At 36.5% G+C, this 25,570-nt stretch overlaps 1 long non-coding RNA gene across 2 annotated transcripts; it reads left to right on the forward strand.

Moving 5' to 3' along the window:
* Nucleotides 1-1,862: 1,862 nt before the first annotated feature.
* On the forward strand, nucleotides 1,863-22,145 carry Gm32646. 2 transcript variants are annotated; one of them, XR_869299.2, is made up of 3 exons: nucleotides 1,863-2,003; nucleotides 20,502-20,560; nucleotides 21,959-22,145. It is a non-coding gene; the product is annotated as a predicted gene, 32646 (long non-coding RNA). The 2 variants fall into 2 exon arrangements; XR_377902.1 differs by lacking the exon at nucleotides 1,863-2,003 and adding an exon at nucleotides 10,399-10,482.
* The last annotated feature ends 3,425 nt before the right edge of the window (nucleotides 22,146-25,570 follow it).

Genomic DNA, 25,570 nt, shown 5'->3' on the forward strand with positions numbered 1-25,570 from the left:
TATACCTTTAATCCCAAACCATGAAGGTCAAATTAGTTCATAGAAGGAATAGCCCATGTTTAAAATTGATGTCTAATTGAGTGGCAATAAAAGCGATGAATCAGAGAAAGATTTGAGTGAATAGGATCTGCCCAAATCTCACAAGAAGAGTGGGGGAAGGGAAGCTCCTTAAGGGGCAGTGCAGAAACAAAAGAGACAGACGTACTGAGACAGTTGTACAGAGACAGATTGTAGAGGAAGAACAAGCCAGAGAGTGAGAAGCAGCCGGAAGATTAAAACAGATTGCTAGGGTTAGTTTGAGGGCAAGCAAAGTAATTCGGGAGAAGCCCAGCGAGAAGCCAGATTGAGTCAGTCAGCTTGGAGAGGTGTTTGAGTCAGAACAGCCAGCCAGAGCTCAGAAAGAACTAGGAATGGGTAAACGCATCAATAAGGAAGGGACTTATGTCTGTGAGTCTCATAAACACATGCTAGGCCTAGATAAGATTGTACGGAGGCTAGAAGCTTCCAGGACTAAGCCTGGGTTAGAAGACAGAGGCAGTAAGCCTCAGGAACAACAATTACTACAGCCAAAACAAACAAACAAACAAACAAACAAACATCTCATCTTTAAAATTCAGAGCTATAATACAAAAAATAGCATCTTAAATATGAATGAATTTTCTATAGGTGTGGAAAGGCAGCTCATCAGGTAACAGCATACAGAGGACCCATATTTGGCACCCAGTACCAATACTAGCTAGTTCGCAACCACCTGTAACTCTACTGATACCTTCTATTGGGCTCTGCAGACACCCACATGTGCACATATAACTGCACATATAGACAAACAATTTAGAATTTTTAAAATAAATCAAATCAAATTTTAAGAGGATTTGAGTAGTAAACCACACCAAGATGAATGAAAACTGAAGAAAATGACCAAAAGTGAAACCCAGCCATAGTATTTCAAAACTCCTACAGTAGAGTGAGTAAGAGCTAAATATTGTGATAGAAAAAAAAACTAACCTTGATATTACAAAATCCCTATAATTAGGTGAATAAAATGTGATCGAATAGAAAAATATTCAAAGACTATAAGAGAAAAGGAAACTTCAGAAGTCAATGAAAGTCAGCTCATCCTTTCTCCAACCTGCCTGACAGACACCAGAGTGTCTACCACTTTCAGGAAGACACTCTCATCCATCCCTCTGGGAGTGTTTATGTGTCTAGACATTAAAAGGGGGGATTTGTAAATAATTATTTAAAGATAAGCATACTTTTGCTTTAACCTATTAGTTCTACATCTGGCATTGTCCCCTTTAAATTAAAACCTCCAGTTTGTGGTGACATATGCCAGAGTGTTTATCTCCTTACAGAGTGACAAAGGAAAAACAGTGGTTCCCCTAGAAAAATAAGAAAATAGCTGAATAGATGGCACTTATTAGAAAACGTACTTCTAATTGAGAAGAATGAGTTAGAGGAGATCAGATGACTCCATCATGTGCACATGACATGAACATTACATGTACATGATATGACGAAGAATGAAAACACCAGATGTAGAGAAATACCTGCAAACTGAGCATACTTAATAGACACAAGAAATGCCAAAGATGTCCCCTGTGTGTGAATTTCCAGGGAACTCACTTAACAACAAGTGGGGTTTAGTAAAAACTGCATGGAAAGAGACTTGTGTGAGAGGAATAAGGATAAGATAACAGATATTATACCAGTTGCAGAGCAGAAACACATTGGTGGGAAGACATGAACAAATATTTACTCACCTCAGAAGGCAGCAATGACAGACTAAAGTACAGAGAACATCAAAGTCCATTTTGATGGCCTGATGAGTTTTCTTTGGTTACTCACAGGAATGAGGGTGAGAAGTCACTTGTATTGGCAGACATCGAAGGTGACAACTGCATCACCAAAGTCCATCCCATCACAGAAGCTGGAAATCTGGAGTGCCCTACATAACTCACAGGCCACTCAGCTGGTTGGAGAACATCCTTTCAGATACTTCAGTAAGTCTGTGCCTCTTCCAGGCAGCTTGGCTGTTCTCCACTTCTGGGAAGCTCAGTTTGTCTTAGAGTCTTAGGCAGTCTTCACTATACAATTTGGGTAAGGAGGGACCTATTGAATCTGGTTGGGTTCAGTGTTTGCCTTCAGCTATTGAGTTGTTTACCTCCTAAAGTTAATGAGCTTCCAGCAGCATGGAATGTTACCCTCCCCTTTACTTCACTTACTCTTAAATAGCCCGTATCTGAAGAAATCCCCCTCCAAAATATATTTTAATCTTAGAGAAAAGCATTATACAATAAAACATTATACAATTGTTTTATAAAATGTAGAATACAAAAGTCCATTTTATTATAATTTTTACAGGTGACATATACACACAAAAGGAATGGAGGATTCATGGTACATTAGAAAAAATGAATTGAATGCTGTAACTTCACACAATTTTCTTTCAGATGGTTACTATTTTGGTAGGGAGTTTAAATTTAAATTATTAAAAATTTATATTTATTGTATATGTTCAGAATATTTTACTTATGTGTTGAAAATGGAGATTGTGCACACCTTGTATGTAAACCACCCATATCTCATATTATTTTCTTTCTGAAGTGTATAAGAAGAAAGCAAACAAACACAAATTCTAAAAATTCCTGGTATCTGCTGACAAGTGCTTCCTGGAAATGGTGTCTGCTCCACGGTTGTAGCTTTGAAATAATACTTGCTGAATGTTCATGTCTCTAATCCCACAATGCCTTATGACTGGACAGTGCTATTTATGTTTTCTGAAGAGTTTGCATCCATTTTTTAAAAATTCAAACCACAATGTAAACACAGAAACAGTTATAATTTTAAATATGTGATTCACTGACAAACGATGTATAGTAAGACTAATGAGTGACATCATTAGAGACAAGCACAAGATGAGTGATGTCACAAGAGACAAGCACAGGATGAGTGATGTCACTAGAGACAAGCACAGGATGAGTGATGTCACTAGAGACAAGCACAGGATGAGTGATGTCATTAGAGACAAGCACAGGATGAGTGACATCACTGAGAAGAAAGCAGAAAAAGTCAATTATAAATATCCAAAAGACATACTTATTCAATTTGGAAATCCCATTTCTAAGTGTATATACCTTAAAGTACATCGATACAAGCATGAAATTGAATAGACATAAAATTTTCTTTATGACACTTAACATTATTTCAGACAAAATTTAGAAATAATATATATATATATATATATATATATATATATATATATATTAGATTCTTTCAATGAAAAGTAAACAGAAATAGAAAATATCTATTGGCTATATCTTGCTATCCCCAGAAGATTAGTTTCAGGACACCAGTTGGTGCCAAAATGTATAGACACTTATTCAAAATGATGTAGCATTTGCAGAAAACTCAGATATATCCTCACACATTCTCTAAATAATGACTAGTTTACTTTTACCTAGTGAGATTAAATACTACGGGAATAGTTTTTATACTGTACTGCTCAGAGGCTAATAACAAGAAATAATAATCTGTGTTCCATACAAATGCAATAGTTTTTAATATTACTGATCCAGGATTGGTTGACTCTTTGGATATGTAATCATGTGCCTGGAACTAAGGCTAATTTTATATTCAAATGCAAAATAATATGCTGGATATTCTGTTAAATATATACTGTATTTTTTAGAATGAGTATGTCCTAACTACTACAAGGGATGTAATTACATGAAGAAATTCATTCTTTGTCTGAGATCCAACTTTAACTGGAAAACTTACATTATTATTATTATCATCATCATCATTATTATCAGTATCATCATCATTATTATTAATAATGTGTGTGTGTGCATGCATACACACCCACCTGTACATGTGCTCATATACATGCCACTACACATGTTTTGAAGTGTAGTGTACATATGACAACTTTTTGGAGTCAGTTTTCACCTTCCACTCTGTTGAGGACTGGTCCCTCCTGTTGTCTGTACTGTCAGACATCTTGCTCCAGGCTAAGTGAAGCAGTGAGCTTCTGGCCAGTCTCCCATCTCTGCCCCCAGCTTGGGAGAATACTGGGATTATAGATGCTTGGCTCCACCCACATCCTTTCTTTTGCATGGGTCCTAGGGATCAAATTCAAGTCCTTAGCTTTGTTCAGCTATTGTTTCTACCTCCAGAACCATCTTTGCAGCCCAGCCTTTATTTTCATTTGCTAAATCTGACAAGATATTTTGGGGGAAAAGCTCTGAAATGGAATTACCATGAGGACTCCTAAAGCGTTGTTCTTGAGATGAGCACCCCAGGATGAGGAAGCAAGACTAAGCAGGACCATCATCTGTGACAGAAGTTCAGATAATAGTGAGGTAAACTCCAAGAAACTCTAAGCAAAATCCCCCTAAGTGGACCAAACTTTTCATTCTGCTTAAAATGTTACAGTGAATATTCATGTATGAAATACCACTAGAGTTAGAATTTTCCTTTTAAAGGTTAGACATGAATAAGCCATCCACGGTAATAATGAGAGGTATGTATGTATATATTTATCTATTTTATTTTTTATATGCCTAAAACCTTAAAAAGAAACAACAAATTAGAAACTTTAACATATATTTAGATATTTCCTTTTTCCTTTCACATCAATATTCTCTCTCTCTCTCTCTCTCTCTCTCTCTCTCTCTCTCTCTCTCTCTCTCTCTCTCATTCTCCCCATCTCTGCAACCAACCCTAGCTTTCCCTCAGCCTCCTGAGTCCTGGCATTAGAGGTATGCACCATGACACACAGATTATTATCCTCTAAGTTTAGTTTTTTTTTTCTTTCTGAGATGCCTGCTCATAATTTTACCCAAACATACATCCTTTCCCTAACTCATAGAAGATGACCCCGTTATCACTTTTAGGTTACACCAGTGTTCTAGACTGTTAGGCAGCGGTCTCGAGGAATGTTGCAACATCAAGATATTTCTGACTGTCACAACAAGAAGATTCAGTTAGCATTAACTAATGTAAGCAACTACCAAATTAAAGAACACTGGAATAATCTGGTAGAGAGAGCCAGCAAAACCGTAATAGTTCATGGCTCTACTTTGATGATTCTTTAAGCATTTTTATTAGGGAGTTTTCAAGGGGATGGCCACTCTGTAATATGAGTAAGTTGATGCTTACATAATAATTTACTCAAAATGAATGCTTGAGGAGTTGAAGGTTTGTGTTATAAAGATTATATCACAGGTCAATGGCGGAGTGAAATGCTGAGATTCATAACTGTAAAGTATTATTAAAATTTTCTTCCTAATTGATAGTTATGGACCAGTTTTTAAATTTTTCCTAACAGGTATTCAGATACATACATACCCAGCTATTGGTCTGTGTTAGATAGAGCTTAATAGAGGCATTGGATCCCTTTTCTCTGTAGGTGTTTCTGGTTGTTTTCTGGTATGAAGATAGTTCTCTCCCTCTTTCTCCTCCCCTCCCCCTCCCCTCCCCCCCTCCCACCTTCCCCTCCCCCTCTCCCTCTCTCTGTGATGGTATGTTAGTCCTTTTGAGTAAATCATAATTGCTGCACTTAACCTTTTTCTGCTTGACCACACCCCTTCCCCCTTTCTCCACAGTTCTGCCCTTCTAGGTCAATTCTCCTTACAAACCCGTTCTCCAGAAGGGTGGAGATTTTCTTTACACTTGTCACATTATTTTTAATTTTATTTAATTTAAAAGTCATACATTTTAAAGTATCATTATTAAATCTGTATACAACTCTGAGTTGTGTGTGTATGTGTATGTGTGTGTGTGTGTGTGTGTGTGTGTGCAGAAGAAGAACAGAGTGCATGTTTGTTCTATTTGCTGACCATCTATGTGGTTAAAAGTATAGGTATATATTTTGTAAATAGTTTTCTTAAAAGTAAAAAAAAAAATGGGGGGAGCGGAGTGACTAGGACCCTCTTAAGCTGAGCAGGTAAAAGCTAGAAGTCATATTGGGAAATAGCTTTCATTTGTCATAAATGCTATAATTAACCATTTTGGAACTTAAACCGTGATTGTGACCCCTCATGTTCTTTGAGGTGTCCACACCCACTTTCGGTTTGATTTGGGGTGTTAAGTCCAGGTGTCAATGCCAATTCTAACTTAGAAATTACATTCTTCCCACTCAGAAATTCCTCCTGGAGTTTCAATAGGAGAAATTATTCTTCATTTTCCCCTCCTGAAAACTGTTGTGTAATGTTGCTGGCAGAGAAGAGAGACTGGTTCCACCCCAAAGCTAGCTGGGATTCAGGGGAAGTTGAAGCAGCATCTATATATAGTATGTAAAACGCCACAGGCTAACGGCAGATGAAAAGCACTTCAGATAGGTGGGGCGTTATTACTACTAAAGTGCTATTATTTTGACTTTGTAGCTGCAAGTTACATCAAGCCTATAAAATGTGCCTGACAGAATAAGAGCCAGACTCTCCTCACACCCTGGGTCATAGCCCCTGACAATTTGTTTCTCTTATAGCAATGCTACCTGTTAATTTTTATTAAGCAAAAATAATTTGAATTTATTTTTTTACTCTTCATATCCTTAGTGAGAGCAAAATGGCCAACAAAACCATTGGTTACAGCGGCTCTTTCGAGTGCCACTAAATACAGGAGCTGTCAGCCTTGCTCAGGATATTTAAAAAAAATTAGAAAAAAATAATCTACTCCAGTCACACTGAGCTTTAAACACGATTCAGTTGCTACCTGCTGATTTAATCAATCCTTTTCAGTGAAAAAATAGAAATTGGAGTATAATATGCATGATGAAAAATTTTAATAAAACACATTGGGATTTCTTTTCCTTAATGGGAAATGGAAATGATTTATCCAGTGCACCTTTAAAAATCTTCTGAAATGAAAGAAAGAAAGGAAGGAAGAAAGAAAGGAAGGAAGGAAGGAAGGAAGGAAGGAAGGAAGGAAGGAAGGAAGGAAGAAAAGGAAAACCAAAAGACAGAAGGCTATCAAAGCCTGAATACAATCCTGTATATTTAGTGCAATATAGATGCCCTTGGTGTGTATCATTCTGGAATCTAAGAGATAATGTGGGTGAGCCTGAAGACCCGAGGCCAAACCTTTAGTGAAGGTGTTTTAGTTTTGATCTCTGAGAGGATCAGAGAATTTTGCTTTCCTCTGTATATAAAAACAATCCCCACACTCACACTGCATCTTTGGAAGTAAATGGTAAAGAAGAGGGCTCAAGACACAAATTATTGAAAGTCCCATTTTGAGGCAAGTAGAGGCACTCTTGCCTTTGATGCTGAGGACTAACCATTGCAATACACAACAGGCTACATTTTTATCAACAGGTCAAATAAGAAGCCTTTCTTTTCCAAATAAAAAGCAAGCTGGTTACAGTTTATTTCCCTCATGCTATAGAAAGGTGTGGAATGCAGATTTTCTAAGTACTAAAAAAAAAAATGAGAATTGTTTTGTTCTGAGAAAAGGCTTTCCAATGGAGAGTTCTATGATAGCAAAGTTCCATGTTGGCGTTTTCTATATCATGAAAAGATCATTAGGTGCACATGATCATTGAGTACTTCTGAGATGTGGTTAAATTTCATCTGATTTCAATTTATTGTATTATCTGCATGTGACTAGTGGTTAATGTTTGGGAAGATGCGATCTAGGTATAAGAAGAAGGAGCTATCCAAAATGGTAGACATTTCCATGCTGTAGTGTATGTGTATCCATTGTTTCTTTCCTTTTTCTTTATTTTTTATTCTTATTAATAATTTTACTCATTTACATTTCAAAATATCTCTCTTTCTGGTTTTCCCTCCACATCCCCCTTCTCCCTCCTCCCCTTTACTTCTATGCAGCTGCTCCTCCTTCCACTCATCCACTCCAGCATCACTGCTCTAGCATCCCCCTACACTGGGGCATCAAGCCCTCTTCCCCTCCCACTGATGTCAGATACGGCCATCCTCTGCTGCATATGTGTCTAGAGTCCTGGCTCCCTCCATGTATATTCTTTGGTTGGTGGTATAGAGCCTGGGAGCTCTGGGTTGTTCAGTTAGTTGAACTATTAGTCAGCTAATAGAAAGTTACCTAGTTTTGTCAACTTCCTCACTAGGTTGGCTTGTGAGTAAGTCCATAGTGTATTTTCTTATTAGTGGTTGAAGTAAGAATTCCCATCACATTTTTGGATGGTGTCATCCCTCGGTTCTAGGTACTTATATATAAGAAAGCTGTCTGAGAAAGCTGTGTGAGAGCAAGCCAGTAAGCAGTACCCTTCCATGTGCTCCTGTCTCCAAGTTCTTTCCTCCATCTGTTGCCATGGTTTCTCTAGATGGTGAATGTACAAAATCTGTAGAGAAAAAAAAAAAACTTTTTTCCCCCAAGTTGTTTTTGGTCATGCTGTCTTATAACAGCAATATACATGCTGCCTAAGGCAGGCGGTATAATAGAAAGAACTAGGGGTTGGAGTTTGTATCTCTAGAGTCTAGGCAAGTTGCCTCCTTAGGAAAAATTACTTCATTGTGGCTGAATACATGACAAGCTACCTTTTAATCAACAGGTCACATTTCAGATTTGTGAAGATTAACACAGGAAATATGCTTATGACCCAAGCAAAAGACCTGCCATGTGAGAGATTGAACTCAATGTTAATACTTGCTCATTATCATTAGAGATAGGCTGATAACTACAGACCAAAGCCTAACCTGGACACAACCATTAATCTTTAAGCATTTAAGTATTATTCATGTGGGTGAATTACTGGGATGCTAGCCAAAATGTCTAAACTTAGTAAAAGGTTAAATGTATCCCATCTATCTATCCATCCATGTAAATACCAACTTGTATGTAATACTCCGCTATACTCTACGGTGTGAAGGAAGGAGACTCAGTTTACCTCTTCTAGCATGTAGTCCAAGACAACCTATGATTCATTCAGTTGGAATTTTTGCAACAGCGATCTGTCAATAGTGAAAATTGTGACTAATAGCCCAATATACTTGTTGAGAGATGTCAGAGAATTCCTTCCTAGTGACCCAAGGGATGGTGGTAACTATGTGTCTCTCATTTCTTCATGCTTATAATAGACTGCTTTTAAATGATTGTAAATGGCAACTATGCCCTATTCATTTATGTGGTAATAGACTCTATGTTCTATTTTTTTTTAATCCTGTGGATGGTGGATGTTTTGATTTGTATCTGGAATGTACCCCCAAAAGGGTGGGTATTAAACAGTTGTTCCCAGCTAGTGATGTTGTTTAGGATGTTTTAGAACCTTTGGGAGTTGGGTTTAGCTGGTAGAAAAGAAGGTGGAAACGTTTGTAGTACCTCTGCAGCCAGGCTCTGATTCTCTCTGCTTCCTGATTGGCCAGTGCTCTCTGCCCAGCCATGATGGACGAAGAACTCTCTGAAATGGGGAATAAAGCAAACCCTTCCTTAGTTAAGTGGTTCCAATGAATTGTTACAGTAATGAACATGAGTGACCAACCATCAAATACTGTTTAAAGAAGAAAATCAGTGTTCTCTTTCTGACAATGTTCTCTCTGACATCACCCAGGACAAGTGAAACAAGCTTTTGAAAAGGCACTCCTAACACTCATGTTGTGATTCTATGAAAATTCAGAACACTCACTGGGCCACACACTAGATGATTGGCTCTCTGGGTAATGGTAGGATAGCACAAAATCGTGAGCAAGAGGGCATGGAACAGTCTGAGAACCACAAATGCATGCTCAGCCTTCTACCATCCAGAAGACCCTCTAGACATCAGTGTCCCTGGCACAACCCGGTCTCCATCCCAAAGTCAACAGTACTGTCTGGTTCTCTGAATTTAAAAGCAGAGTTGGGCTAGTGACAATTATTACTCCCTGGAGAATGTATGTGACCATTTGTTTTCAGAAATCATATTTGTCACGACTATCTGATCTTTGTGAAGAAATTTATCAAATTTTAAACATACAAAATGAAAACATAATATTTAAAGTTCAAAATATAAACTATTTCATGAATGAATGAATGAATGAATGTATATGACTCTGTTAGCTCTTCTAACTAGAGGTACTGTAAGGGTTAGAACATGATTCATATTGTTGTTTTTTTTTTTCTTTTTTGTGGCAGATGAAAGATTAGGAGGTATTTTTTGTGCACCATGTAATTAAAAATGATTTTTGAAATTCAGAGCCATGATGCCTAGCTAGTGAATCAAATACTAATTTCTCATAGAAAGTTCAAGTGTAGACACATAAAGGAACACACAGATGAGTTTCGCCTGATAGGTCATTTCCTTTGTCGTGTAACAAATATCCAGCATAAAAGTAGGTGGCTTAGAAAAAATCATCGACAGGACTTTTATATTTAATGGGAAAAAAGCGACATACAAGAAAACCCAGGCATGAAGCAATTGATTTCTCAGTTGGGATGTATTTCAGGGAAAGATGGCAGCGTGCCTTCCCCATCAGGACTTGGTCATCATTCCGCTATTCATGAACAGATGCCTTGCGCACATCCCCAAGTGTAAGTGAATTCATTAAAAGATCTGGGGAATTGGGATATTAATTCTAAATCATTACATATTATAGATTTTCTGGAAACAAGTAGGGGGACATGGCAAGGAGAGGAGACAGGAGAGATTTTATTTGACTCTTAGCCAGAAGTTGGTCTCCTGAGATCAACCCAAAGAGTTCTTTTTAAAAAGCATAAGTTTATAACTCTTAAAAAGATTTAAGCAGATATTGTCACAGTGTAGAAGGTGACACAAGACAAAGTTGAGTCATGAACACCAGATGCCATATATGGAAGAAGAAAAAGATAATCTGGATAAAAGAGTGTGCAAATAATTTTGTTCTCTATGTACTATAGGACATAATTTTCTGGTAGGAATTTTGTCAGTGCCTCTGTCCTACAGAGCATTTGAACTGAGACTGTTAATAATAGTAAACATTACTATAAATATATTGTGGCATGTTTCTTTTTCCTTTTCAATTTAGAGCTTCGCTGCTCTCTTTCCAGATTATTTTTTACTCAGACAATTTGGCACTAGTTAGTTGATGTGTGGGTGGGTGTATTTTCTCACCTGCACAATTAACTTGAAGTTATTTTTGGAATCATTTTCATTTCCAGCTATTATGATGATACCATACTTGGGAAAAATGCTGTTGAGTTTGAATTCAGAGATTCTGAATATCTAAGGGCAAAATGTGACAATCAGGTCACAGGGAGAACTTCAAAATAGCATCAAAACTGTGTTAGGATAAAGTTGTCAAGAATGAAATGCCCATGGATGTGCTTCTTCATGCATTCTGACCCTGTTTCTTGAAGTCTCATCATAGCTGTCCTATGGATGAAATATTAAATATGTATATCTTCTTTTTGGATGACTTAAATGCCATAAAAATGGAGGAGTATTGAATGGTATCTTCAAAATGTTATTCAGAAATATAGATGAAGTGAATTGTAAAAATATACTTTATTTCTGTAATGAAATCCTACTGAATTTTGTATATTTGGTCCTGTTTTGTTAGTTTATTTTGATATTGTTACTTCAGCCCCACCAACACCATAGAATTGGTGAGATAAATATTTTTACGTATTGGTTGGAAAATAGGCCGTATGGATTTTAGAGATTGTACAGATCTTTTAAGTAGAAATCTCTACTTTGAAGAGACACATGATTTAGACATCTTGCTATTTATCTAAATTAAGACAAAGAACCTAAAACCTGTAGGTCATATGTGGACCACTGCTTGCCTTTGTAAATAAAATCTTGTTTGAATACCAGCCTGCCAGTTTTGAGGACAGTCCATGACAATTTTTTTTTCACTGTGATTGCAGAGTCTAGTCATTTTCACACAGATCATAAGAGCTCCAAAGCTTAAACTATTTACCATCTAGTTCTTTCCATAAAGTTTTTCAACAAATATTGTAAAAGATTTTAGTTGATACATTGAGATTGCAAGAACTTTGTTTCTCTCAGAAATTATAAGAAAATAATTTGCATACAAAATATCTAACTAATAGTTTATTAAATACGAATACTTGAGTCAGGGTTAAATAATGAATATTAATTACTTGTCAGCTCTATAAAATTATTTTAATATATATTAGATTTTCTTTTTAAAATGTGATAAACACTATAAAGTCATTAGTTTAAAAATTCACTACTTTCTAGAAAATCTAGTTTTGTTTTTTTTTTACTTAAAATAATCTGGGAGATAGTCATACTTTGAAGTATCCTATTTAATTAATGGCAGTCCATGCATCAGTTCTGCTCTTGAAATAGGAATGAGATAGATAACGACTGTGACATCGTGAGAAACAGTGTGATTGTGGGAAATAGCTATCCCTGGCAAAACTGTATGTTCACATTCCTATCTTGGATATTAACATAGCTCAGGTTTGACCAAGTGTCTTTAACCCCTGTGGGAAAACCCAAAGAATAAGCAAATACACAGGAGCTGTGTATATCTTGAGTTGGGTTTACAGCACCCATAAGTAATCCTGTCTTGTAAAAATAAGTATTGGAACTTTAAAAAGCTCAGCCTTTTGTTGTCACTGAAGAAGATGGAGGAAAAGCTGCCACAATGGAAAGAAAAGTGATAATTTGAATACAACACAACACACCAACTCATTATTCTTTCAGACGAGGCACAGTTCTCTGCCACCAATTTCCATCCAGCTGTTCAGCTCCACTTTTCTTATGTGTGATACTGTGTCCAAAGATGGCATCCCCCCATTCTGTTCCTACAAACCATGCAGTCTACTTACCTTCCTTTGAATCGTAAATGGTTTTGTGACTTGCTGTGACAAATTAAATGCCGATCATCCTGAGATAACTGTAGTCCAGTCTTTTAGAGGACTAGTAGATTATTCTGCAAACCAGAAGATATTGACTGAAAGAGGAAGGAGTCAATAGTTCTATCAAATACTGCTGACAGCTAGGTAGACTGGAGACCAAGAGCTGGTGATTAGGTAGAGTATTATAAATGTCGCTCTTAATTTGAATTTCAAACATCGCCTTGGAATGCTTGAATTAAAATCCTGTCTAAAAATGGGTTCTTCAAGAAACAAATTCATGATACCTGTATCAAGACAAATACCAAGAATTTGGTGAATTTTACATAAAATAAGGACATCTGTTCATTTCTTTATATACGTATATAATAGTCTTAATAATATATACCAGTTAGTTCTAGGCGTGTACTCGGTATGAGAAGAGCCTTGATGTGGATCACTCATCCACCCTCATTTTTCCACATATCTCTTCCCAACGATTCAAAGGGATGTGTATACCCCATTCTGCTAGGCCTCGACCAAAAGAGAATCATTTTTCGTCATTAGCATTTTTATATTTCTAACTAAACATGTAGATGCACACACCATTGAAGAGCATCTGTGATATTAGTCACAGTAATTTGTGATAGCTCTTATTGAGGAACATTTACTTAAAGATTGGTAGAAAGACTTTCTTCCTTGTAATTTATCTGTCAAATTTACTGCCCTACCCATGCTACTCTGCTCACTTATAAAACTCATATGAGGTCATGACTATCTTAGGAGACCAAGTTTCTGTCTCCAACAAACAAAGCCATTCTGAAGAATATTTAAGGTAAAGGAAGAGTTAAAAGTATGCTCTGGTAGCAATCCAACATGCACAGGTTGCCTCTGCTACCAACATTGTAATGTGGCTCCAAAACACTGTTTCCTGTTAGCATTAACTATCATATAGAAATGGGGCTAATACTTTTCTCCTTTAGTTGCTAACAAATGACAGAAGACAAAATTGGGATGTATTGACTTTGTACTTGACATTACTCTTTATTCTGGTTGATGTAACCAAAGAAATATATTTAACACTAACAAATAAAATGGGAGCAAAGGCTGGCATGGTGGGAACATGGGCAACAAAGAGTAGTGGGAAAATAATAATATAGAGCCAGAAAATATTAATTCCTACTGAAAAGCTATTTTTTACAAGCTGTGGGATACCCAGTGACAATTTAGCTTATGAAAGGCAATTCCTGCCACTTTTCTAGCTGAACACAATTAAAACAGAAAACAAGTATTTGTTAATTGGGATAAATCGAATAAAAAGCTAAATATCAGGATATTTCTATGACACCTTCTTCAGTAGAATTCTGTCTTACAGCCTGTCCTGTGAAATATTTTGTATTCATGTTTATGTTCTCTTATCATTGGCATATGTTCTCTGGGTTTCCCACAACTGGCTTGTCAGTTTTTAATTTATATCCCCAAAAAATTCAACCCAGAATATTTTTGCCTTTGGAAAGGTTCAAAAAAATGCCACAAGTTTCTTTTTCCAAACACAATATTGGGGTATTAATACAAGATTGCACAAGAGTAATGGTTTTCAGGGTGTTTTGCATTGGCTCTTTACAGTGAATGCGATTGATTTACATATCTTTAGAACACTGGCAGTTCTTGCTTATATGTACACCAACAGGTTGCTGGGATGCCCCCTTTTGTATTGTAAGCAAAGCTACAGACAGGAATATGGAAGCTCCCATGGAAGGTGTGTTCCCTTTCTAAAGGCAGAAATAAAGAATACATCCACTACTTTTCTCCTTGCTGTGACAAAATGTCTCAGAAAAGTAACTTAAAGAAGGCTTTGCTTAGGCTCACAGTTTGAGGGATACAGTCCGTGATGGTGGGGAAGGCATGACCACAGGAGTGTAAGATGGCTGGTCACTTAAAACCTCAGTTAGAATGCACAGAGAGATGAATGCCAGGGCTCAGCACATTTTTCCCTTTTAATTCAGACCAGCACCCCTGAAATATGGATGGTACCACCCACCTGCAGGGTATGTCTTCTATCTTTAGTTAAAATGCTCTCGAAATACCCTCACACAGCCAGAGGTATGGCTCTTGTGCCTACTCAGATTGATAATGAAGATGAACAGAAAAAGGCTAAAGAAGAAAAGGGTAGAACCCCATTGCCCACACAAAAGCTCTCCTTCCCTCTTTCTCATCACAAGGCACCTGTTTAGGTAGGGCTTAAATTGAGGAACCAGAAACTGCATGTAGGTTAGGATCTCCCATCTGAAAACCTAGCCTATCACATCATCTTTAGAACCCATCTTTTCTCCAAATTCATGAATAATTATAACCAAGTACTACAAGAGTATATTCATCCAAGGCTTCCAACACGATTGGTTGAGTGCAATTTTGCATGCAGAGTATAGCTGCAGTAATTGGCATCTAGTAGGTATTCATACATGAAGCCTATTACCATTTTTCTCTGGTATGACTGAAAAAGTATTGTCAAATGATGATCATAGTTTATTAAAAGACTGGCATTATGAAATAAACTTGTATATTATAAAGGGCTGGGTCAGCATAAAGGCTTCTTTTGCAATGTCTTACAAGTATGCTGTGACTAATGACCACAATTGCAAAGCACTGCAGAAACCTCATCCTTTAATGATCCCGAGTCTTATTAAAAATGTTTGTGACTATTTCAGGAGCCCACAAGCCTTTAAAGTAATAATTCATATATTTATGAATTCAGCAAATACTTGATGAGTACCTACCATATACCTGGCAATGATCCGGCATTGTTTTAGAGACAGACCAGTGAGTACATCAAAGCCCAAATGTATTAACATTTGATATTTCAGCTGGGAAATATCTATAAACATTCACGTTAAGATATAGAGAAGGAAACTTGAGATGTAATTTTTGAGTTTCAGAAAATAGGAAGTCTGGCTCCAGATATTTTCTCAGAAGTAATCAGAATACAGCATTTCATGAGTCCAAGCTCAGTCATACTGAAGCTTAATTTTTCCTACTTCCATGTTCAAATTGGTATTCTTTCGTCTTTACAAATAACAAGAGAACTAGACATCCTCTTCTGTAATCTGTAGGTGCTGGATCAAGGGAATGTGGAAGGGCAGGAGGAAGTAACTGCTGGGGAGGACATAAGAGAAGAACCCAAAGAGAAGGCCGCTACTAATTTTTCTTTCTATGTTTCATTTGGCCTTGAGGGGAAAAGTCAACTTCCTAAATCAGGAGATGAGTAGAGGTTAGAGGACAACCACATGTATCAGTCAGTCCTTGCCTTCTGCCTCGTCTTACACAGGCTCTTTTTGTTCAACGTGGCATGTACCAGGCTAGCTGCCCCACAGGCTTCAGGAGGCTCTCCTGGATCTGCTTCCCATATTGCTATAAGAATGCGGGGACTGGTGACCCTACTACACCCAGCTTTACATGCAATCTAGGACTCTGAAGTCTTGTCTTCCTACATGTGTGGCAAGCACTTTGCCCACTGAGCCATCTCCAGATCCAAATGTCAGTTCTTTAGAGTCAAGATGTGAATATTGCTACATACTAAATTTTATATTCAATTCCTAGCTTACTAGCATATCAGAAACAATTTTAATGTATTTTATAAAATTCTTTTTAAAAAATTTTATTATTTTTGGAAGATTTCATAAAGTTTTAATCATTCTTACCCTCTCACTACTTTCATATCTACTTTCCTCACTCTCACCACACTATCTGTCCAACTTTGAGATTTTTTAATTATTTTCTTAATGAGTCCAGTTTGTGTTGCCAAACTACTCTTGGGAGTGGGGCATGCCCTGGAGTGTAGCCAACCACATTATTAAAACTGACTCTCCTTTTTCCAGAAGCAACTAAATGCCAATAAGTCCTCAACTAGGAGTAGGACTTCCTGCCCCACTTTCCCACTCTGTGCTAGAATTTTGTCTGGTTTGAACTTGCACGGGTCTTGTGCATGTTGTTACAGTATTTGTGAGTTTGTATGTGCACCTTCCCTTGTGTCTGGAGAACACATTTTTTTCTAGAAGTCATCTACCCTTTCTGGCTCTCACAATCTTTCTGATCTCTCTCGCAGAATGATCCCCAGCTATGGAAGGAAGGATGTGACATACACATCACACTTCCTTAGAATACTGATTTTTTTACAATGATTTTAATATTTCAAGAGAATATATGTGTGTATATACATATATACATATATCTGTATATGTATATACACATATATACTTTTTAATGAACATTGGATGTGTCTATACACACATGTGTGTATGTGAAATTATTCTATTTCACTTTTACATGATCCAATTTTCTTAGAAAAAATGCTAAAAGCAAAATTATTGAATCCAAAATATAAATATCTAATATGTATGATCCAATTACCTTTAAGAAACATGGTTCTAATTTATGTCCTCAACACTGGGGAAAGGCGAGTTCATCTGATAGTCTTTACAGCAGAATAATTTGTTATAACGTGCTGATATATTAGACAAAATGTAATACTGTAATCTAATCTTTTACTTGCCCATTTTTATTATGAGTAATAATCTTGAATGTTTATTAAGTCCAATTTTCTTAGCTTTTCTGAGCTCCTAGCAAATATTTATGATTTTATCTCCTTCTTTGTAATAGTGATATCGTTTTTCTTTTTTGGATTATCCAGAAATTCCAAAAATAATATTAAATAACAGTGGACGAAGTGACCGTTGCCTCAAAACAAAATTTCTAGAAGTCCATCTGTGATGTGCACCACTTAGACAGGATCATCACCTGGGGAAGATGATAGGGTTTATAAGCAGATAGTAACAGAAGAATGAAGGATCGTTCTAGCCCATGAGAGATTTGGATATGTTTGCCACGTAAAAAGAACATGCGATTTCCCTGTGTTGATTTCATCCTGGAGTCATCTTTACTGATTTCTTCTGGGAGTGAATAATGTTTTCTGTGTGTTTTTAGACTAAAGTAAATTAGCCTTTTCATCCAAAATGGATTTGAAGTGATTTTGTAGATCCTATCTTAACATGTATTTCTAGCTGTTTTTTGATTTAGAAAATCTGGTTTCTTTGACAAATCAGCATGTAAAATTCTAAAGTAGTGTCATCTTTCTTAACAGTTCAGTCAAACACAGCACATGCCTAGCACTGAGTTCCTTTCCACAACACACATCTTTGTGTTCCTTAGCTCTGTGTGTGTGTGTGTGTGTGTGCACGCATGCAGTTTAAGTAGCTGGAGGAGTTTCCTGAAAGAGTCTCTTTCTGTATTGTAAGCATACACCATAAAATGGGTTTTATGTGACCGGAAGTTGTTCTTCATAATTTTGGGTATCCTAAAGATGTCCTGTACATTTTATGCTCATCCCTTAGATTTTGACTTTTCACTTCATCCGCCACATAGGGAGTGCGTCGTTGAAAAATGTAAATGCTGGATGTTCTGCTCAGACACACATAAATTTAGATTCCTTTTGGAATTATTACAGCTATCTGTCAGCCTTAAAGCTTTGGAGCCAAAATTCTCTAATTCCAAAATTACGAGCCTGTGATAAAATGTGGTTTATATTGCTTTGTGGAATGTCGACCCTTATGTACACTGTTAATAGACTGAAAAAAAATAGACACAGGCTAATGAGAAGTCGACCTTAATTCATTTTTCTGCAAGCCTTTGAAAATGTGACTCTTTGCCTCATTCTGTTTCAAAGCTTGAAGCATCTGAAGGAAACTATATGAACCTTGCATTTTTTTTTAGACTTGGGAAATTTACAATGGAAATAGACACTGAACTGTTTTTGCTTGGATTAAGCAATCATCCAAAACTCCTTCTCTATCGCGTTTCTCCTTTTGCTGGTTGGCAAGCCCATCCCCTCATTTTCCACAACATCCTCAAAGTTAATTTCAGGTTTTAGAGGGCAACTTTACCACATGGCACATTCGTATTCAAATTTGAGTTGTATCCTCCAGGGCAAATTGTATACATTTCTGAACATGAAGTTTCTTAAGTGTAAGATAAGGCTGGAAGTATGAAATAGCTAACAAAAGAAGCAAAACTTGGTTCTGTGTGAATTAGTTGTATATCAGTCAAAGCCATAACGCCTGCAGGTAAGATAAAATTGTAAAGAGACTTGATTTGACAGAGAGAATGTTCCTTTGAGATTTGAAGTGGTGAAGTGCTTGCTCAGCATTTGGAAGCCTGGGTTTGATCCCTGGTTCAGCCCTCCATCAAGGAAAGGGGAAGAATTGCGGGTGAAAATGATTGAAATATATTATATTAAAGTCTCAAGGAATGAATAAAATATTTTCAAAAGCAAGAAAAAATAAGTTCATCAAACAAATATGTAGTGTTAGACATTGCACACCAATATTGCAAGACGTCAGAATTTGGGACATGAGTCATTGTCACTGTTATTTAGAAAACGTTAATCTAGGGAAAGTTGAGGGAACTTGCGGAAATAGTCATTTAGAATCTCAAAAGAGACTTTGTAACTCTCCAAGCCTGGACCCCAAGTCACCAAGGCTGCTCCAAAGCCTTACTGTTTTTCTCCTTCACTCTTTGGTTTCCTTTATCTTTGCCGTGACACCCCTTTCTTGTCTGCACTGACAATTAACATATTGCGGTAAGCCCTCTTGCGGTAAGCAGAAGTTTATCTTCCATCACACACTGGAGTCCAAGTAGACAAATGTGTTTCTGGAGAGCATTGGGGATCATTGTGTAATTGAAGAGAGAAGAGTTGGAGGGAGACTGAAGTTCACTGTCTGTGCCACCCAGTAACTGTGTATGCATTGAACTGAGCAACTGAGTGACGCTAGGGAACGTCTGAAACTCAGAAGGCAAATTTCCCTTTCAGCCCTTGCCTGATTCTTGCATCAGGCAGTCTCTTGTACCCCAGACCAATGTTCTTTGGATAATAAATGAACCTTAGGAATTTGAATAGAATAATTCTGTGATCGACTTGTTGTCTAGTGTTTTCTCCAACTAACAAAAAATAAGCATGCACTATAACTACTAATCAGCTAATTTTTTCTTTAAAAAACTTAATTATATTTACTCACTTATGTGTGAATGTGTACGCAATCTAATATTTTTCATGTGGGCATGTGGACTCAAGGACAACTTGAGGAAGTTTATTCTCTCCTTCCACCTTGTAGAATCCAACTCAGGTCACCAAGCCAATCCCTTTACCAACTGAGCTATGTTACTGGCCCAGCTTAAGAAAAAAAAATTCATTGCTAATTCCTAACTCTGATTTTTCCATAATTTTCTTCTCAGCTTTTCTCCTGGAATAATTTTTCCTACTTATTTTCTCTTATTTTCAATTCAAAAACATTAAAAATGTGGTTACAATTTAGTTTAAGGATCATTTCCTTGCTCAAAGAATTATACCTTTTTAGCTTAGGTTTCCTTTTTGAAAAAGCTCAAAGCAAGTTTATTGACAAAAATCTTTTTTTTTTCTTTTTTGCTTAGGGCAAAAATGAGTGAAATTATGCCATATGAAAGAGATTATTAAATATTTTATTTTGCTTTTTGAAAAAAGGCATGAGCAAACACTTGTAAGAGCCTTCTTTATACTGAAGTTTGTTTTTATAAACCTGTGCTGAAGAACTTTCTGTCTGACTCTTCTCAGTTAGGTTTCTTGAGTGTGAACATACTAAAATACAACAGATGACTAGGGAGCCCTTTTTTCCAGACAGAAGAGTTGACACTATGCATTCTGCTAAAATTCCATATATTATGTCTTTGTTTTTCAGAATTATCCACTAACTGTTCTGCAGAGCCTTGTATAGAGGTACAAAGAATTCTTCCAAAGGTTAGTGTGTGGCTCTCCGTCAAATCATTTAATGCGAGTTTTGGTTGCTATTTATTCTACTGCAACGTAACTGTATTTAAGGAATAAGGCATATTTCTTAACTAAAACACCATTTGAAATTTTGTACTTGCTTTCATAACTTGATTGGCTCAGTTAGTATTTCCCCAGTGCTTGATATATGCGAGCCAGTGGTTTAATATTTTAATGCATGCAACATCACAGTTTTAGGTCTTTTTAATTAGAACCTCACAGAAACCCAATGTGGATGTTACAATGTTTTATGAAGATTGACAGACATATTGCTGGTTTTTCTGAAAGCTTTTTTAAAAAATGTTTCATTTCTTTAAAAAATATATATTGCTGGGGCTTAGGGAGAAAGCTCAGTTTTTACATGATCATGAATTCCCAAGCTCAGTCCCTACCATCCATGTTATTTATAAGCAGGACATGGTGATATGAGGAGACAAAGACGAGAAGACCCTTGGTTCTCACCAGCTAAGATATGTGGCACCTAAGGAAAACTCTGGCTTCCAAACATGTGTGCAGTCACACACAAGTAAAATAATGTATTTCTACATAGTTTTTGGTGGACATGTTCTCTAATTAGTCAGGAGGTTCCCAGTTTATAGTTGTTTATAGTTATTAATCATCACTTCAGATTTGCTACTTTTTTGATTGTTTAAGGAACTATAAGCAAATTAAAATAGCACAGATAACATTATTCTTCATTCTGATCTATAAATTGCAAATCAAGCCTTAAGAGTTCATATTGTTCCCATTCTACTATAACCTGTGTTGACCAACTCAGTATTTAGGACATAGAAACAAAACATTTTTGAGTTATGCAGCCTCAAGCAGTCTAAGGCAGGAAAAAATAGTAATGAGATGTAGAATGGCTGGAAAATTCAAACAAATTCCCAAATCCAAGAATGAAAGCCAAAGCAAAAAATGGAAATAAACACAAAAATAGATTAGCATTGGAACTAGCAAAGGAGAGATGAGATCTAACTTTCAAGACACCAGTGCCCTGCCATTGGCAGATGAGCAGCAGAGGGGTGCTCAGGTTTGGGTACGTTGTTGATTCAGAGTTGGCCATATACAGTGTTCCTATTTTCCAGAAGTGCTGGGATATCTGGTTTTCTCAGGATCTGTGCAAAATGTAGGATGTAATGCCTGATGTCAATAAAACTTTATTGGACTAAAGTTACACTCACGCATTTATTTGCTGTATATGGCTCTTGTCATATCACAATGGCAAAACTGAACATTTGTGACAAAGCCAAGATCCCCCAAACCCTAAAACAGTCACCACAAAGTTCTTAACATAAAATGTTTGATAACTCCAGATACATAAGAATCCTCTAATGATACCACATATTCTCATTTTTATATTTACAGAATGGATGTGTGTGCACGTGTAATGTAGAGGCAGTTTTCTTACACTTGATAAAGGACTTTCTTCACCCAGACTAGGTATGATTGTGTCCAATTTCACTTTTAGGATGTATATAAAATTCCCAGTTCCTGGCAGTTAGTTTATAGATTTCAAAATATAAGATTCATGTTTTGAGGTAGTCACCAATATTTTTCTTAACTTCTAAAACATTGAGGCTTATGGAATCATTAAAATGAGTTATAAATAGATTTTTGTTTCTATCTTCAATATTGGAATAATTAAACATATTTATGCTATTAGAATTAAGCTAATTTATCATAATATCATCATGCAAATTATATAGTTTCTTATTTTCCTAATATATTATTATAATATTTGCTTGTGTTTGGGGGAGACTAGTTGATATTTCAGGTCATGCAACTGTAAAATAACTCATTATCCATGACCTTGAGACTGAGAATGTTATACATCAAATTTAACCCATATAAGACACTAGTGGACCTTATACTGACCTGGACCCATGTAGATATCCTTCCATATGGCACTTTTGATCTTGTCAAGATTCAGAGACACCCGGTAGACACATAAGACCAGATGGGAAAGAGCTACACTGACGATATAATTAATCTTCTTGGGATTCAAGCATAAGAATGAGAACCATAGTAAGGATTGTCTATAGTTTGACTGGGCTTCTGACGATCATATTAAATAAATATGACTTTCTTCTACATCTGAGCATGATGGAGTGTGGCTACCAGCTTAGCACTTCTGTCATAATCAACCAAAATATGAAAACTATAAGAGGAGAAGGGAATTAAACAGATACCAGATAAATTTCAGCTCAAGGCACATCCTGGAAGTGAGGACAGCAAAGAATGAAAGGCTACAGTGGCTTTAGATTTCTATCCTGGACTCTTTCTAGACAGAAATGATAGGAGGGGAATGTTACAACAAAGAGCAGCAGATTTTCAGGATGGAGGAGTCAGAGCTTGGAGTGTGGCAGAAGCAGCTACAGTGGTATGGGAAGATTAATTCAGGGAAAGGAAACATTTGGATAAGATGCTTCCAAGATCTACAAATATCTACTTCCAGCATTTAACATGATCCTAAGCTGTTCATGTGATGGGGAGAATGTATAAGATCAGAATATAATTCAATGAAAGCATAACTTCTCCAGATTTGCTGTAGGTGAAACTATCCCCAGGACTTTCAGAGTGTGGGACATTCTAGTTCCAACCAACAGGGAAGTTGTGGCTTTGTTAAACAGCATCTTAAAATCTCAGTGTTCAAGAGAATAGTTACATTTATGTGGAAGGAGGAAGACCCAGGATATGTGATCCATGGCCAGAAGAAACAGCATTCAATGGTCAAAGAGTCACTAGAGTGACAGTGGTAAGAACACTGGAAGATGGCTGTTGTGAATATGTTAAATGAGTTAAAGGAAAACATGAAGGTAAGAAAGAAACAATAGGACCTTATACAGGTAAAATCCAAATGTAATTTCTAGAGATAAAAGTACATAAAATTGGATCCACTGGATGAGCTAAATAGCAGATTATCCACTATGGGTGAAACATTAATAACGTGGAGATGGGCAGATGTTAGAAACTATGTACATTAAAACACAAGGGAGGAAAGATTCTGAGAGTAATGAGTAGCATGGACACTTGCAAAACAGCCTCTAGCAACAGAATAGCACAGTTGAGGTCCTGAGAGAAGGGGTGGGTCAGGAGACAGAAAGAAATATTTGAAGAAATAACAGCTTAAATTTGTTCTTATGTTTATTGGAAATGGCAGGATCAGCAAACACAAAACCCTGTCATTTCAAGCTGCATTGTAATTAAAACTTGGAAGACCTTAAAAGGATATGGAGAAATGTGTAATGGCCAGAGAAAAGGGGATACTACATACAGAAATGCATGGCACCATACTTCAAGCATCATTAGTAGTATGGGTAGGTGTATTCAGGATGAAATTCGCTAACTACATGAGATGTGCATGTGGTAATTAGGTTCAGTCATGTCATAGTTTGTTCACATTTCAAAGTATCATAGCAATACAACCTACATTTTACTTAAAGGTTCAACATATACAAATACACAGATACATATGCATATACATACAGGGGAACAAAGATAACAATCACACTAGTTGCTGATAAGAAACAATCACACAATGTCATTAAAATTTTTAAAGAAAGAAAAGATGAAGTTAACATAGAATCCTATATGCTATCAAAATACTCTTTACAAAAGAAACTATGATGTTTAGACAAAAAGTAAAAGATTGTTTTTGTTGATGGACCTACTCTTCAAGATCTTCAGGGTATACACAGAAAAAATTGGTTTAAAACATTACTTAATAGGTAATTAACTGTTGAAAGTAAAAAAAATTAGCAGCTATGCATCAAGAAGGTTTTAATGTATGTTTATGTAAGACTAATTTATGACTGAAGCACTGAATATGATAGATGAGAAATGGTAGGTTTTCAGTTATGCAAGATGCACTATTTGAAGGCAGGTTTTGCTTAATGTAAGATGCTTCTTGTAATTCTAGCATGATGCCAAACCATAATGCACAAGAGCGCCATGAACCCCAAAAACTAACGGGCTGAAAGAGGAAACTAAATGGAAATCTATAAAGAAATTCAATAGAAAATGAGTCTGACAGAAGAAAGAAAGGACCAGAGAATAATTGGTACAGGTATCAAGAGAGAATGATAGATTCTGTGTAAAGTTATAACCTCAGCTATAAGGGTCACTCACTTGAGGATACCTGCAAGCTTGTCTTCAGTTAAGGCTCCATCACTGATTCCAACTACTCTTTTCTAATGTTTTCTCAAGGGATGTTTTGTTTTAACAAGTTGATAGTGTTTGGTAAAGGTGCAATAATTTAACAAGGTTGTCTTAATAGTTGTAGGGATGGATTTTATGAGCCATGTTAAAATTTGAAAACTCATCACACATAACACATATTACATACAAACCATAAGGTAGATAAGAAAGGTAGATAAGAGCTGAAAAGCATTCCATTGTGTGCAGGTACCACATTTTGAGATTCCCCCAAACGTGGCTACTTAAACAAGACATGAACAATGACAACAGGAGTTGACGTGTGAATGGGAAAATCTCATGCGACCCCGCTACTAGATGAAGAGCCACAGTTAATTAACAACTACTGAGATAGAGAGAATTAGTCTTGCCCAGGTATGAGCCCCCTAAATATTTTCCCTGTACCAAATGGTCTTCCATGTGTGTATGTGTGTGTGTGCATACATACGTACGTATGTACATACATACATACATGCATACATACATACATACATACATACAAGCAACACTAAGTAGCATATTAAGTGAGGTTTCATTCATATATTTATTCACAGATACATGTTAACAATAATTAAAGAAAATGAGGTCATGAGTTGGAGAGGGAGAGGGACAGAAAGGGTCAGTGGGAAGAGACGAGGTGATTATGTCATTATATTCAAATTCAATTTTAACAAAGAAAGATGATCTTAAAACATCATGAGTTAGCCATTAGAAAAGAATTAAAGGAAATATTTAAACACGTAAGTATTGACTAAAGAGTATGTAGTATGGTTACAATGTCAT

The sequence above is a fragment of the Mus musculus genome, chromosome 6 (assembly GCF_000001635.26).
Source record: "Mus musculus strain C57BL/6J chromosome 6, GRCm38.p6 C57BL/6J".
Lineage (NCBI taxonomy): Eukaryota > Metazoa > Chordata > Mammalia > Rodentia > Muridae > Mus > Mus musculus.